Raw genomic sequence first — 16,146 nt, 5'->3', positions numbered from 1 at the left:
TTCATCTCAGTGGCATATTGTAAATAATATAAGCTTATATTATTAATATTACAATATTGCGAGAGATTTATGGAAAATGATAATAAATATTATGCGTTATATATTAAATTTATCGTGTATCAGTACCTATTTATTTCAATACATGGAATATTATTAATTAATAACATTGTTATAATATATCGTCAATATAGATTTTTTGCTTAGATATTACTTACGAAAGAGTTAATTATTTTCAAACCAAATTGTGATACTGCTCACTCTTTGAAATTTATGATCAGTATAGTCTGGAAAATCATCATGAAGAAGGCTACTAAATTATCCAAATTAACTTTGAAAATCAGTAGTCGATTTGTGAAATGTATAGACGACTTCGTGGTTTTATGTTGCACTTTTTGTCCATCTGAGCAAGCCATCCATCAAATTGTGGATAGACTTTATTACCTCATTCTAAATTATCCAATAACATGAACACGTTGAAGTAATCTGATTACCGAAGAGAATTTTGCTGCTGTAAACGATAGTGTGGAAGAAGATCCAAACTTATCGATAAAAAATTGCGCAAGGATCTTGGCCTACGTCTGTACCCATATAAGATCCAGCTAGTTCAGGAATTAAAGCCTTAAGACCATTATTATTAATTTATGCATCGTTCTTTCACCGATTAGCCTCTAGGGCAGTTAGTTGTTTTATTATAAAATTGTGTTCAGCAACGAGGCTCATTTTTTTTGGGAAAATAGCCGGATATTGAGTGAGAACATTCCAGAATTGATCCTACAGACTCCATAACATCCGTTATTTGATCATTACGAACCATGATTTTTGTATATATGATACGGAGAAGATGTAGTTTTAACAGGATGGCGCATTGTGTTATAACGGTGACCACAACCATCGACTTATTGAAATCAAAATTTGGCGATAAGTTGATTAACACTACAACTAACAGCAGGCGCGCACAAGAAAAATGGCATGAGGTTGGTTCTTTTCGAAAAATTTTCGATAATAATTTAATATTGTTTTTAAGGCGGTGAGAGAGGTGAGTTAACAAAATTTAGGAGGTATTACTGATTTACCGACATCCTCCGCGGACTATCACACCTTTACGAGTACATACTCCATACCCAGATACTGCGCACTTTGAATCTAGCGATAAACACCTGGCCTGCAGCTATAACTACGAGAAGTCACTTACGAGTTATTGAAACTTGTCCCAACGACAAATGGTTATTGTACTTAGGATCATTATTGTCTATTTGTGTCTTTTAGGCATGCCTTATTAGAATATTAAAGCAAACAATGGATGCCCCAGCTATTATAACAAAAATCACTGTAGTCCAAAATCAATAAATATGATTTATGTCGTATTCAAAAAAATATCCCTGGAAGTTAACTGTCAGGCATGATATTTTTAATCATGGCTGTGTTAACCATGAGCTGTCAAATTTCGTTTAGTGGGACAGTTACCACATGTCATTTCATTATAATCGGTTGAATATGGAATCAAATAAGATACAGTGCCATATTATGTTAACAAATTATTATAGATAACAATTAAATGCAAGTTTGATTTTTAGTTGTTTATTCAGGTGTATTTTTGTGAGTGAATTCTAAATAAATATTAATATTACTTTTGCTAAATCAGCTTTCTTTTGAAATTTAATTGACCTAAAACATAAATGACCTGTTTTACCATAAGTATTGTTTCGCGATTTTGAACAATATGATGTTGCGATATTTTCTTCTTCTTATTCCATGTCCGTCTCTCCGAGGCGCCTCCAAGAATCCCTGTCTCTCGCCAGTCTTCTTGCTTCGTTTCAGGTCAAACCAGCATCCCGTAGCGGGAATGGGACGACTGGACTCCGGACAATTGGACGCCGCACTGTCGTAGACACGTATACAGAACGTAGAGACGAGGTATTTTAATCAGTTTCTATCTACTACTTAGTAGTTTTAATTCATTTTACTCTTAACATAATGTATTCTTTATTGCGGATTGAGAATTACCATGCCAAAGGCTTTATACAAAATAAAAAAACTCTTTTTTCGTTGGAACTTAAACATATGCACGATTAAATCATTATTTACGTCTGCATATTTACATTCTTTACCAATTATTAAATCATAATATAGTCATTTAAATATAAATAATAATATTAAATATTTACCTATAAGTACCTAACGTCTATTTATTTTCGAATTCCGTGGCGTCCAGTTGTCTCGGTGCCAAATCGTCTTAGACCCTCCTGTAGCTCCGCCGTATACACTCTATATAGTATTTAGCAGCCTTCCATGATGCCGGAATCCGGTCGGCTTGAAGAACAGGCAAGCCAGGTTGAGGTTCTCTTCTGGCATCCGCAGCACGTGGCCGAGTCAGGTCCAATGTCCCCTCTTTACTCTCAGCGTAATGAGAGGCTGCTTGGTGCGTTCCCGCATAAAGTAATGGTTTTTTGCTAAGTCATGCTGGATGATAGGATGTCTAATTTTGATAGATTCTAGAAGAATATTGACTTCAGCGCTGGTTGAGATACCGATCATAAAATGATTCTGAATTACAGATTATCTAAATGAGTAAATAATTCGTCAGTCTACTCAACTGCGGCTAATTGAATGTTTCATTTGAATGGGAAGCATCCTCTCAATCGACTTCATTGATTTTACCACACAAAAGTCAAGCGTGAATTACGGCAATGGCGTAGAGTAGGAGCATTGGGTTACCGGCTTGCTTCCAATAGGAAATGATAGTCGTTATTCTTATGGGCGCCACGCGGCCGGTACATTCGATTTCGACCCGCAAACTGACGATACTATGGGCTTAAATAAATCTGTAGTACGATAAAGCAGTATCATTGAACGTTTGGAAACTTGTTACTATTCCGAAGCATGCGAGGTCTAAAAGATTCTTGGCATTTTATAAGGAAGGATAGAACAACATTTTTAACTACTTAATATATTATAGTCTCAGCTCAGACTTATTTAGCTATACGTATATATAATATTGTTAGATTCCATTCATACTACATTAGTAATTTGTAGTTGTTCGTTATTTTAATTAAATTTTAATTTGCTATTACGTCCAACTAATAAGTTAAGTTTTTTGACACTTCTGAGAAAATGTATTATAAACCAATAGAAAAAATCTTTTTGAAAAAAGTAAGGCACCCCGCAGGAATTGAACCTGCGTCTCTTGCGTTTCGCACCCGTGAACATTGACCACAATGCTAAAGGCGCCGTACTTAACGGCCCACGTGCTCGTCGTAGGTCAAAAGTGAGTTTTTATTGTATTTTCAAACCATGATCCTGGACACTCCTTAAACGTTGTAGATAATCTATTTATATAATTTTGAAGCCTTATTATCCTTTATAGTGATTTTAAACATTAGATGACTGCATAAAGTATTTTTAATACATAAAATAGTATTTTTTTAAACCTCTCGCTCTAATGTTTTAGAATATAGTCATATTTCGGTACATAACTGTGCAGTGGTGTTAAACTTGTATGATTTTGTTTATGTATGCCGATTTTTTGAATAATAAAATGCCTAATTCTTGTCAAATTTGGGATCACAGAGATTATCAATATAATTTTTTATCGTGAATATTTTACAAAAATTATCTCGTAATAAATTATACTAATGGTTTCATAAATGCGTTTAAAAATTAATAAACGTAAAAAATCTTAACACCACTGCACAGTTATGTACCGAAATATGACTATATTCTAAAACATTAGAGCGAGAGGTTTAAAAGAATACTATTTTATGTAACAAAAATACTTTATGCAGTCATCAAATGTTTAAAATAACTATAAAGGATAATAAGGCTTCAAAATTATATTAATAGATTATCTACAACGTTTAAGGAGTGTCCAGGATCATGGTTTAAAAATACAATAAAAACTCAATTTTGACCTTCGACGAGCATGTCCCCCCTTATGGCTCTTATAATACTCTCTGAAGCGATTTTCAAAATTGAGCTACATTAGCTAATATTCTAAGTATGTGTTTTCTACATCGTTAAATCATATTAAATTTTAGATATTTTAAGGTTAATAAATTTTAAAAAAATCTAATAAAAGTGAAACAACACTGTTTGCTGTGCTTCACGAATAAGCGTCTTTTTTTAAACTCATTCACTGCTGACTAGATAATGACTTTTTAATTACCACCTTTAAAATTCACGTTAATTACATCGATCGGCTGCCTGGTCATTACGCGCCAGGTGCGTCTTCAGCGTCCAAAGTATTAAAGTCACTGCTATAAGTATAAGTATCCCTTTTCTGTACAACAGCTCACGGTGAACTGTGGTACGGTAAAATTCGATACGCAATCACATGCACTTATATTATATATACCTACGTCAATGTTTTTTTTTGAAAGAAACCAAACAAAAGTGTTTTCTACTCGTACATTGTTAAATATTATTTAATTTTAGATATTTTGATGTTAATAATTTAATAAATCTAATAAAATTGAAACAACACTGTCTGCAATGCTTTACGAATAACGCGTCATTTTTTTATCTCATTGGTATAAGTATATCTCTTTTATGTACAACAGCTCACGGTGAACCGTGATACGTAAAATTAACATTTAACTCGTTATATTAATAAAAACTAATATCCTTTCAATAATACATATTATGTAGTTATACATCAATGTTTTCTTTTGAAAGAAACCATCGTTTATGTTTTCATGGCAATTACAAAAGGAGCAAAAAGCTCGCCATCCAATATGAAGCTTTAATATCTTGCTCGACAGTTATAAATCGCTTGAAAATTGTAACAAAAGTATTATACCCGGGCTACGTATATTGTTAAAACTACAATGAAGAAACTACAAATCTCTCGCAGAATGAAAATAAAACACGGTAGCATGAGAGCCTTGTAAGCCGCAAATATCTTCTTGTTTATTTCTATACTGTGAATGTTCCGGAAAATTGTAGATTGAGACTTTTCTTCCGAACGGGATATGCGATTTTATGGGAAAACAAAGTGGATATTGCCTATTGAAACCGTATTGTTTCGAAGATACAAACTTTCAAACGTAGTCATTGCTCATTTGAGAAATATTGTATAGTAAAGACTGGATGAATGTAACTTTGTTTAATATAATAAAAGCACTATAGGATGGCGCTAACATCATCTGATTTTCTAAGCCTATAACTTTGAAAATTTACAATAAAGTTTAAAAAAATATATTTATGTAATCCTTGTATTTTGTTATTATTAATTAAAAAAAAACCATTTTATACAGTAACCGCCTCTAGTCGTTGTGGCAAAGTTGAGCTTATTGTATAACATTTTCTATCACTGATATAATATGTTGATCACTTAAACTGCATATTATGTAATTTCATATTGTACGTGAACCCTAAAATTTACTCTTTATAGGCTGCCAGTTAAGGCTTAGAATGACATCAAGAATATAGACTACCACTCTATCTTGGTTTCATTGATTATGAAAAGTCATTTGAATCTATCAAAAAATCCTCAATATTATTATAAACAACGTGTACAAGGTTCTAGGCTCTATATACACATCCTGAATAACATATTGTATAGTAAAGCAACAGCCAGTGTAAAGCTTCATAAGCCGTCTTGCAGGTTTTCTATTAGCAAGGGTGTCTGCCAAGGCAACACGATCTCACCTAAATTATCCACCGTTAGTTTGGAAGATCTATTCAGGCGACTTGACTGGGAGAACTGTGGAATTTTTATTAACTACGAATACCTCAATCACATTCGTTTTTCAGTATTTATTCATTTGTCACCGCTTGATGTAGCTATAAATTATTTATTCCCATGTAAATGTGTTCCTTAAATAGTTTTAATGACCTTAGTTTACTCACGTAAAGAGTCTCTTTCAAGTATTTTCTGTAATCTGCACTGTGATCAATTGTAAATCCTAATTGTATTAGACTCGATTGGCGGAAATTAAAGTTCCTACCATAGTAAAAGAATTGTAATAGATGATTCGCATGAATCAAAGGATCGATAGCGTTAAGGTTAGAACACTCAGCCAGAAACTGAATTAATCTGGGTGTGAGTCCCACTCGGTCAAACTTTTTTCTAGGATACTTATTATAGGTACCTATATATAGTATGTTTCTGAGGCTTTTGTAAAAAGAACATTGTATAAGTAATATGTTATTATGTTATTGCCATTTTTAAAGAAGGGATAATATGTTTAAGCCGTCTTTCAATTTTACTGATAACTTTAAAATGTCGTCTAGTGCAGACTTTATAATAATTATTTGTCTCTGAGATTAATGCAATTATTGATATTTTGTTTTATTAAGTGAATCTCTATAAATATCGCTCTATTTTTTGCAAACTTCTAGCATTAAATTGCAATATTCATATTTGTTTATCTATTTCACGTTTTCATTAGGTCGTATTCTTATTTGTCCGGTGGTTGTTTATCCGGTACAAATCTTGCAACCGATTTTTAACTAACTTCCCGACTTGCTAGACGTTTGAAACTTTTAGAATATATCAGAACACGATGCCAATGCATTTTTTAATACTTTTAGCCTCCTTTAAGAAGAATTGAATTCATTTTCAGTTAATTCTGTTTTGTATGAAAAGTTATTTCGGAAGAAATCTGCAATCCAATTCACTATTATTGATTGCTAGGGGTCTGGGGTCCTAGCAACTAAATTATTAATATATTCGTGTGTTACTATGGAAATCAAATGAATGTCAATATGACATTTCAGTATGATTTCTATCAAGTACAATTTTTTTTGATCGTTTAAGCTAGTCAAGTCAAGTTTATATGATTCAACAGAAAATTTAAAAGCGTTGTATATAAAAAGCTCTTTTTATCTTGTCATTATTTTTTATGTTTTTCTAAAATTTAATATTCTTCATTGAGATGTTAGTATATCATGTTTCATCAAGACCGTAGTGATTTCTTCAATTGCATACGTATTTTTTGGAAATTTTACGCAATAAATGAAAATAATAAAATATTCTACAATTTTCATTATACGAAAACAAAAAACAAATCAAATATGTATGTAATGTTTGCCTCGGTAGAGTATTCCAAAACCACAGCTACGATATCGCGGGCAAACCAATAAAGTAAATGAAATTCTGATGAGTGTATATCATTACACATGTAAAGTTGTTTTTCAATTAAACAAGAGCAAATGAAAAAATCCAATTTTCCGCCTCGCCTGCGCTGGGTTGTTTTGATTTTCCGTTTTTGTGGCCATTTTGACTTACTTCCGCTGATAACGATTTCAAATGAGTGTGTGTTTGTGCTTCTATTTCATTATTATCATTTCGCGTAATGGATTCGCTTGCATACATCCGAGTAATGAATTTCTCATTAAAATCTCCACCCGTTGCTTCTGTGAAAATAATAAAAATAAACACAGATGCGAGATAGATAAAATATATAAATGTTTTATCGTAGCGGAATAGTCTCGCTCGTATTATAACGCCGATCCCCTGGGTAGTCTAATGTGTAAGGCGCTGGCTTCTCACGCCCGGGTTTCCGGATTACATTCTCGGTAAGGTCACAATACATTTGAGTTCCCTGGAAACAAAAACGGCATTTTATATTTTCATAAAATGTTAATAATTATTTTATTTTGTTAACTGTCAATTCACGGTGGAACTGCATTGTATTGTTGTTTAATTTTTTACACATTTTTTACACATTTTTTTTGTAGATAGTGCTTATTCCACTTTTAATCAATAAATTAGGACCGGTTTCGTCCGCCTCAGAGGGACATTTTCAACTGAATGAAAGTTTCTAAAAATGTATATTTTTAAATACTAAGTATTTGTTTAATTCAACGAATAATTCACAAGATTTAACATTGAACATACAAAATTTAAAATACTTTATATATATATATATATATATTAATTTTTTTTTTTATTTATTTTATTTTATTTATTAAGGAAACAAACAGTTACATTTTGATGACAAAAAATTAAAATATAATAATGAAAAGTTATTGCAACCAGCATAGTTTCCATGTATACATTATAATATAGTTAAGCCCAACAAGATAGAGTAAAAATAACATAAATATTAAGAAATTACATAAGAAAATTACATGAGAAAAATGAGGAAGAATAATAAATAATTAAATTATATACAAAAAAAGTAAAATAAAAAAAATATGTCTATATCTATTTATACAAAATTTTGGAGATAGCGCGTTTAAATGAAACAGGTGAATTATTAAAAGGATCAACGGTGGAGAAATACATATTATAATTTAAACAAGAGCGCCGAATATTATAATACGAATATATTATTTATATAGAATAAATATATTATAGCCAAGAAAAAACATTAGCAGTTCAAGTAAAAATCTTGGTGTGATCCATGACGTCGGTTAGTAATTAAAGTAATACCTACTTTGATTTAAAATACAAAAGCCGATCGCCAATTTGGTAAGCGCTTCTGAGAGTGGGCGCGATACCCGAGAGGTGCAGGTTGGATTCCTGCGGGGTATCTTACTTTTTTCAAAAAGATTTTTAATATACTTTCTCAGAAGTGTTTTCAAAATTATGTATGTTCAATAATTAGAATGTTACATTCTTAAATCTTGTAAATTATTCGTTGAATAAAAAAATAATTAAGTAAAAAGTATAATAATGCATTATTTTGTTACACTAAGTAAATTTTAAGAACCAGTTTTGTCAATAATTATATTAATTCGATTCATGCACATTCGTAAAATCTTTTTTTTTTTAACATTTTTCATCTACTTCGTCGGTATTCCATGACTGAGGATCATCACTCGAATTACTTGACCATCTTACAACCTTCTCTATGACTATATTATTAATAGTAATAATATCAATAAAAGTTTCTATTCTTTAGAATGTATGTTATTATCTCTTTATTGGAAACCAAAAAAAAATCGCTCGCGGTAAAATTTTTTTGATGTTATTAGGTACATATTAGTTAGTATACAACAAAAAATCTGCGTCTGTAAGCTTTTTTAATTGTTTGTAATAATATAAAGGTAATTCACTCACATTAACTACGTTGTCTAATTGAACAGAACTTAATTATAATTTTTAAATGTTATGATTTTACCGGAATTTTTTGGTAATCATTCCCTAATTTCATTTTACAGCCCTTCCGCATTATGACCAATATTTACCTGTAATATTCCTTTTGTATGTCAAGTGTAATTTTAAGATTCGGTATTATGGTGATTTTAATGCTTGATTCGATATAAATGTCACAATTTTCTAAAACTTTTTTCACTCTTGCTAAAATGCTGACAATATAAAAAGTGTACAAAGATTAATAGAATCCAATTCGATAGATATTTTGAACCCTATATGTTATGTTACGTAGATATCCTGGAATGATCATTCTGAACTCATCAGGTCCCCGCCACTTGTACACGGAATGGGAGGAGATGGATCCTGCATCAGGAGTGAAGGGTGGGTGAAAGGAGGAAAGATTTGCTAGTGTGGGTAATTATTTATGTGTCTGGTATCAGTGGTTGCATCTGAGGGGGTCGATCAAAAACAAATGCTCCGGATTTAACTTTTGCATTGAACACTTGTGATTCATGATTCTAAGTTGAAATTGGTATACACATATTTGTGGAACTAATGAATAGTAAACACAGTATAATATGCACAAACACTGAAATACAACTTGTGAATTTAACAGACGTATTATGTGGTATTTGATTTAAATTTTGGCTGTAACAATTTCATTCCTTCATAAAATATAAACGAATTTTAAATATAAAATATTAATTAATATTGCGTCACTGTTCTGGCAGAAGACACTAATTAAAAAAAATGACATACTGAGTTAGTACCAAAATGTTCCTTATTTCAAACTTTACCGTCTCGAAACCTTCTTAATAAATAAACAGTCTTTATTTTAAAGTCATCCTTTTTACGATTACTTAATAAACTCACATGATAGACCTTTTATTTCAAACATTTTAACAACTTCAAAGTCGAATTACTCAAAACTAGTATTCTCCAGTTAGTGTGTTCTGCTAGAACAGAGACGATAGATAGATTTTTGCAATCGGATAAATGAATTAAATAATATAATATGCACACATTTACCCTATCAATCTTTCTTATGTGTGAGAAGAAGATTTTCTATTAACAAAAAAATAAAAAAACATATCTATAATATTATTTGAAGCCTTCACAGATACCTTACATTCAGGCACGCATACAAACAACCCCCCCCCCCATAAACGAAAAAAAATATTTAGGTAAATGAAATATTACTTCTTCTTATTCTTCGTCAGGACCTCATGACCCGGGTAAGAAAGCCTATGAAAGGGTTGCCCCTACTTCTCTCGGCATTATATGATACGCAAGACCTGTGGCCACTTAAAGACCCGTGGTACTCATAAATTGGTGCAACCATCTGGGGCATACAGTGTATGCTTTCATATTCCGATGTGACATTTTTAAAAGACAAGACAACGCGGATGACACAAAGGGACTCTAACTATCCTAATAATTATGACTGTTAAACCATGTGCATTGTTCTCAATTGCTTGTAAGTGAACACTCTTAGTGGTACCTGCAAGCCAGGTGTCATTGCAAGACTCAAAGAGTGTGGAGTGTCTGAGTATAGAGAACGTATCTGTAAAAGTACCTACGGTATTCCGCGGTTGAAGCGAGAAGCTATAAGTAGTAGGCAGTGGTACATGCTAGATATTCTTAACCCCTCGTCCCCTCTCGCCGCTTTATAAATCAACAAAAAAATATTATAGTTTTTTTTTTAAATGGAACCCCCCCCCAAACATTTCCTGTACGTACACCCGCTTCCACTATTCAACACAAAGCCACAAGTTGACATTTCAATTAGAGTTTGGGTGTATTTTTACAACACAAGTAACCACTTTGTTTTATTATTATTTATTGAAACATAAATACTTTAAATTTAATATGATTTGACAAAAACAATATCTGAAAGAAGACTTCGGGTAAGGTCTGTATATTTCTCATTTTTCAGATATCGTCGCTATAGAATTGGTTTGTCGAATATCCGTTTTTCTCGAAATCGACCTTTTAATGCAGAATGATTTTTTGTATCTAAGTGGACCAGAAACATCCTTTTCTTTAAATTACTTTGTAATGATTACATCATTCATATGCTATAAAAACAACAATTTAAATACCTCTATGTATTTAAATATAGGATATTGAAAATTCTTTTTCGTCTCCTGAAGATATGACATTTGGTCTATTCGACAAACCAATCCTACACCGACGCTATGATAAGTAATACCTCTGTCGCACATATAAAATCGTCCAGATTGCAACACGGCAATAATCAACAATGCTTGTAATGTTGCAACTCTCTTCGCGCACATTGCCGAGATCACGCCAGGACAGTGACGTCACACGGTGAGTTCGTTTGTGCGAACTGTCTTCGTGTCAGGAAACTTGTACGTATACAGTTTGCCGTATCACACTTCACCGCGAAATGTTGTATCGGAAATATATGGCCGTATATTAAAGACCCTCCAACCTCTTTGGCTCATATAGTAAGTACTGACATAGAATTCATCTCTAAATAAAACACTGTTCTTGTCGGTTTACACTTTACAGGAAGCCAACAGCAAACAAATTTTGAAATTAGCCGATATACTGGATTATTTGTTAGGTTATGTTAGATTTTCATTCTTGAATTCATAAATTTTGCCAAAATCAGCTATGAAAATTGAATTAATGTTCATATTGAATCTAATAAAATTGGAGACCGTCTAGTATACAGTCATCTCTTTCCGATAAAAAAGCTCACGTTGAACTGTGCCACGGTAAAATTTAATGTTTCATGTACAATTTATATGTAAACACCCGGCTTATATTATGTATTTGTTAATAGGTACTACTCAATGACATTGATATGGACGAAGCATCTGGAAAAAAAATGACACTCACTTTTTTGTCGAGTCTGCCGAATGGCATAATCTGTTCTAACGCCATTACAATAAAGGTGACATTGGTATAAATTCCCGATGCTTTTTGTCGGGTCTGCGGAATGGTTCGGTTCGAACGGGTTCGTTCAAGTGAATATTGACACTAGAAACACTGTTCTAACGCCATTACAATAAAGGTGTAATTGCTATAAATTCCCGATGCGTGATATCGCACAATGAAAATTGCATGACGTCTACCTATACATGTGCGATGCTAGCTACTGTATTGAGTGGGTTGTCTATTAATAATGTCATTGGTACTACTACATTTCAAATAGTTAATTCACTCTTGAAAGTTATACTGTTTTTTTATGTTATTATTATTTTAGCTGAAGTTTTCTCGTCGTCTAATAATATACCTTTACAGGTAAACTAATAAATAGTACCTACTGATAATTGCAAACAATTACTGACTTATAGCTAATACTTAGCTCTATATAATATGCTTTGTACAGTGCAATTAAATCGTTCCAAATACGTACTTGACCGATCGCTGAGCACAGCGGGTGAAGTGCGCCCTTGTACCGCATTAATAGAAACGATCATTAGTATATACAGCTCTGAGCCATTTCCCAAACACCATTCTGCTTATTACTTCATCAATGGGGGAATAACCGTACAACTTCCTCTCGCTAACTAATGGAAGTCCAGTGCAGTCAGATATCGCCTGCGTCCTGCTGCGAGCCTGCTACTCGTCAGCTGATCCCTTTGTGTTGTTTACCGTCGACTGTCTTTGATGTTTTGGGTATTTGCTATACTGGTTTAATATTGATGGTGAAATAGAGAGATTCCTTATAATATACTCTATAATAGTGGTATATTGCACTTAGTGTTGTAATATTTCAAGTATTTAAAAAAAAAACGGTACTGTTCGGTTATACCGGAGGCAGCGGAAAACGCATTTTGAAAATAGCCGATAAACTGGATTATTTGTTAGTTTGGGTTAGTTTAGGTTCGGTTAGGTTGGGTTAGGTTAGGTTAGGTTAGGTTAGTTTTGGTTAGGTTAACCTAACAAATAATTCAGTTTATCGGCTATTTTCAAAATGCGTTTTCCGCTGCCTCCGGTATAACCGAACAGTACCAAAAAAACTAATCGGAAAGATCGATTGATAATCTTGTATATTGTATAAGTAACTTGTTCACTTTTCTCGGGACAGATGGTAACAGAAATGTAATGGAAAATGTTTTGGCGAATAGTGTATAACGTACCTATTTGTCCAGTTTTCTCACTGCAACGTTTGCAATATTCATTGATAACATCATTACAATCACAATCTGTCAATGCGTTTTGAGTTGTGTCAGATGGCGGTCTGTAAATACGTTTAATCTTTCATTATTATTATTTTTTTACTTTTTCATACACAGATACAGAGAATCCATTGTTATCTATAGTGTGTTTATCGATTTTGCTTGAAATAATGTAAATAAATGACTTCAACTACTTTTGCAAAAAGTTTATAACTAACAATTAATTTGAAAAAAATGCTAAACAATATAAACACTTTTTTTTAAGATACGTTTTTAATTGTGTGTTTTATTTAAGCATTTGTCCATAAAAAATCATTACATCAGTCATATTAAATAAGTGTCAAAAAACACAATCTCAATTCAATATAATCATTTTGTCACTTTTCGCACTATAGGGACGAATGAGTTTGCCAGACCTGAGATTCAAACTCGGGACTCACGACATTATAAATTGACACGTTACCGCTCGGCCATCGTGGGTGTTAAGCAAACATATTACCAAAAATAATTAGCGGGATGTTAATCATCTCGAGTAATACCTAACTATATTCAAATTAATTCGCACGCACAGCTGACATGGTTACCATTATCGCTTCGGGCTTCGTCATGTTGCGTACTTCCCGGGTCTTTTCGGAGGTTACGGTATTAAAAATTCCCAACCTAGTTTAATCCTTTTGCTTGAGAGTGGGTCTATTGTTTGGGTCCTGTATCAGTTGAAGTACAGTCTTATCGCGAAGGCTACTTTACTATGTGGGTAATAAGGTTTATCATATAAAAGATAATTATTTATATTCGTTGCCAGTTTGTGCATTTACTATTAATTGGTAAGTGCGCCTATTGCCACTGAAAAGCGAAACCTGTTTCGCAAAAAAACAACTCATATGGAATAGTGGAAAATTTATAACAATAATTGTATTTTAATTATGAACAAATCAATTACCAATATGCAGAAGACACGAATTTAATAGGTAAAACTGCTAGTAACTTTAAAAAATTAAATTCAAATTCCATCAAGTACCTTTATTTTTTTAATATTTCATTTAGAAAATAATAAAACCATGAATTTGTCAAAAATCTTTCATGTATATTAGAAAAAAACTTAATACACAAAATTTTAATGATAAACATGATTACAAAATAAAAAGTAAAATAAATAAAAAGTAAGAATTAATAATTGTAAGTTTATCTTTGACTTTTATTAATTAAAACTCTTTAAAATGTAAATTATCAAAAAAATGTCTCAAATTGCAAGCTTCGTATTAATGTACTTTGAGTTTATGTAATTTTATTTTGAAAAGGGCTCCAATTTACACCAAATACCTTTAAACTGCGGGGTCTATGTAGTTCCACTATCGTAAGTATTTAATAATGAAGCATTTAAATGTTATAATTAAACCTTACTTCTTCAACTGTAGAGTGTTACTGTCTTGCTGTTGCCATCATCACAACTAATGACACCCGGAATCCATTCTAAACACTTTATAGCTACAGGTCCAAACAATGGCGAAGCGTTATCAGCCGTGTAAGGTTTCCGCCCCTTCCTGGCTACTAAACAGTTCAAGAACCATTACAGGTTTTCTTTTGCTCGTATACAGCCAAACCGCTGACATATTTATAAGCTGTCCATAGTGCATAAATATTGGGGCAGGACTTCCTATCTACACTATATTGTGTTGGTCGGATTTGTTGTGGGTATATTTTGGTCATGCACGAGTAAAATGAAAATAGGGTGAAATATTCGAATCATTTATTTTAAAGTTCTGATCGTTGATGTTATTGTATTTAAGAGAAGTAAAATAATAATATTTGGAAGTGATTAAGCTTAGACTGTTCCCAACCATGCCTTGGCCTCCTTGATGACCACGTCATTCACTTCAAATAATATACATGTCATCGATGGCGCAGCTGGATGTAATGAGCTTACTTGGAGACATATTCACCGTTTGAAGGATCATCAAAATATTCCTCCTGTTATAATATTATTTTTTGTTCTAGTTCGGTGCCCCTCAGGCAGTGTCCTAGGGTGGAGAAAGGCCGTTAAGATAAGACATAAATAATGCACACTAAACTTTGTCAGCCAAAAGTATTTATTTTCATTGAACTAAGACTACAATGTGTAGATAGTGTCTGTTAGTGTTTAAAATTCAATTAAACCCTGCATAATCCGACTCCCACGATGGCCGCACGGCTTAAGCGTCGGACTATATCGTCGTGGGTCCCAGGTTCGAATCCTGGGTCTGCCAAGTACACATATTGTTTTTCAATATGTGTATGAGTCAGAGTATGAACCTAATAGGTTGAGCAAGTGACTAACATCCATTTCTCGTAAAAACAAAATCTGTCAATACAAACCTCCACTCTGTGGAGACCCATAGAATCGGAAATGGTCGAAGAAGAAGAACCCAAGCCATAATACCTATATAATTATGGTCAAAAAATATTCGTCTATAATATATAAAATAATACAACCAAACGTAGGACCTCCGTGATAGGACCGGGTGTGATGCGGGGTGGGTAGTGTTTGGTGGGCCCATTAGCTCCGATGTAAGCATCTGTCAAACTATTATGAGAGTATCATATCAGTTATTTTATTTCACGACACAATTAAAATAAACGATTCCTTTATTAATTGCAAATCAATTTAATTTTCAAATTTAGAATTTGCGTTTACCTCGATGTTACCTCTCACTTTAAAAACGTCTTCTCACTGTCTCAGTCTCTTCTACGCAGTTACATAATATATTTTTATTCATGCATTATAGACAGATACATAGATAGATAAATAATTAAGACAGATATATATGAAATAGTTCTTTGAAACATAAATCAACTTTAATTACCCTTAAAAGTATATGTTTAAACTTTATAATTTTGCTAATACTTAAGCAATGATAAATAATGGTGATTACTTTATCTTTTGTTAAAAACAAAATGTAATGTTTGTTTGAA

The sequence above is a fragment of the Rhyacophila brunnea genome, unplaced genomic scaffold, assembly GCF_057557595.1.
Source record: "Rhyacophila brunnea isolate RB1 unplaced genomic scaffold, BYU_Rbru_1.0 scaffold_8, whole genome shotgun sequence".
Classification (NCBI taxonomy): domain Eukaryota; kingdom Metazoa; phylum Arthropoda; class Insecta; order Trichoptera; family Rhyacophilidae; genus Rhyacophila; species Rhyacophila brunnea.
This window is presented reverse-complemented; position numbering follows the sequence as displayed.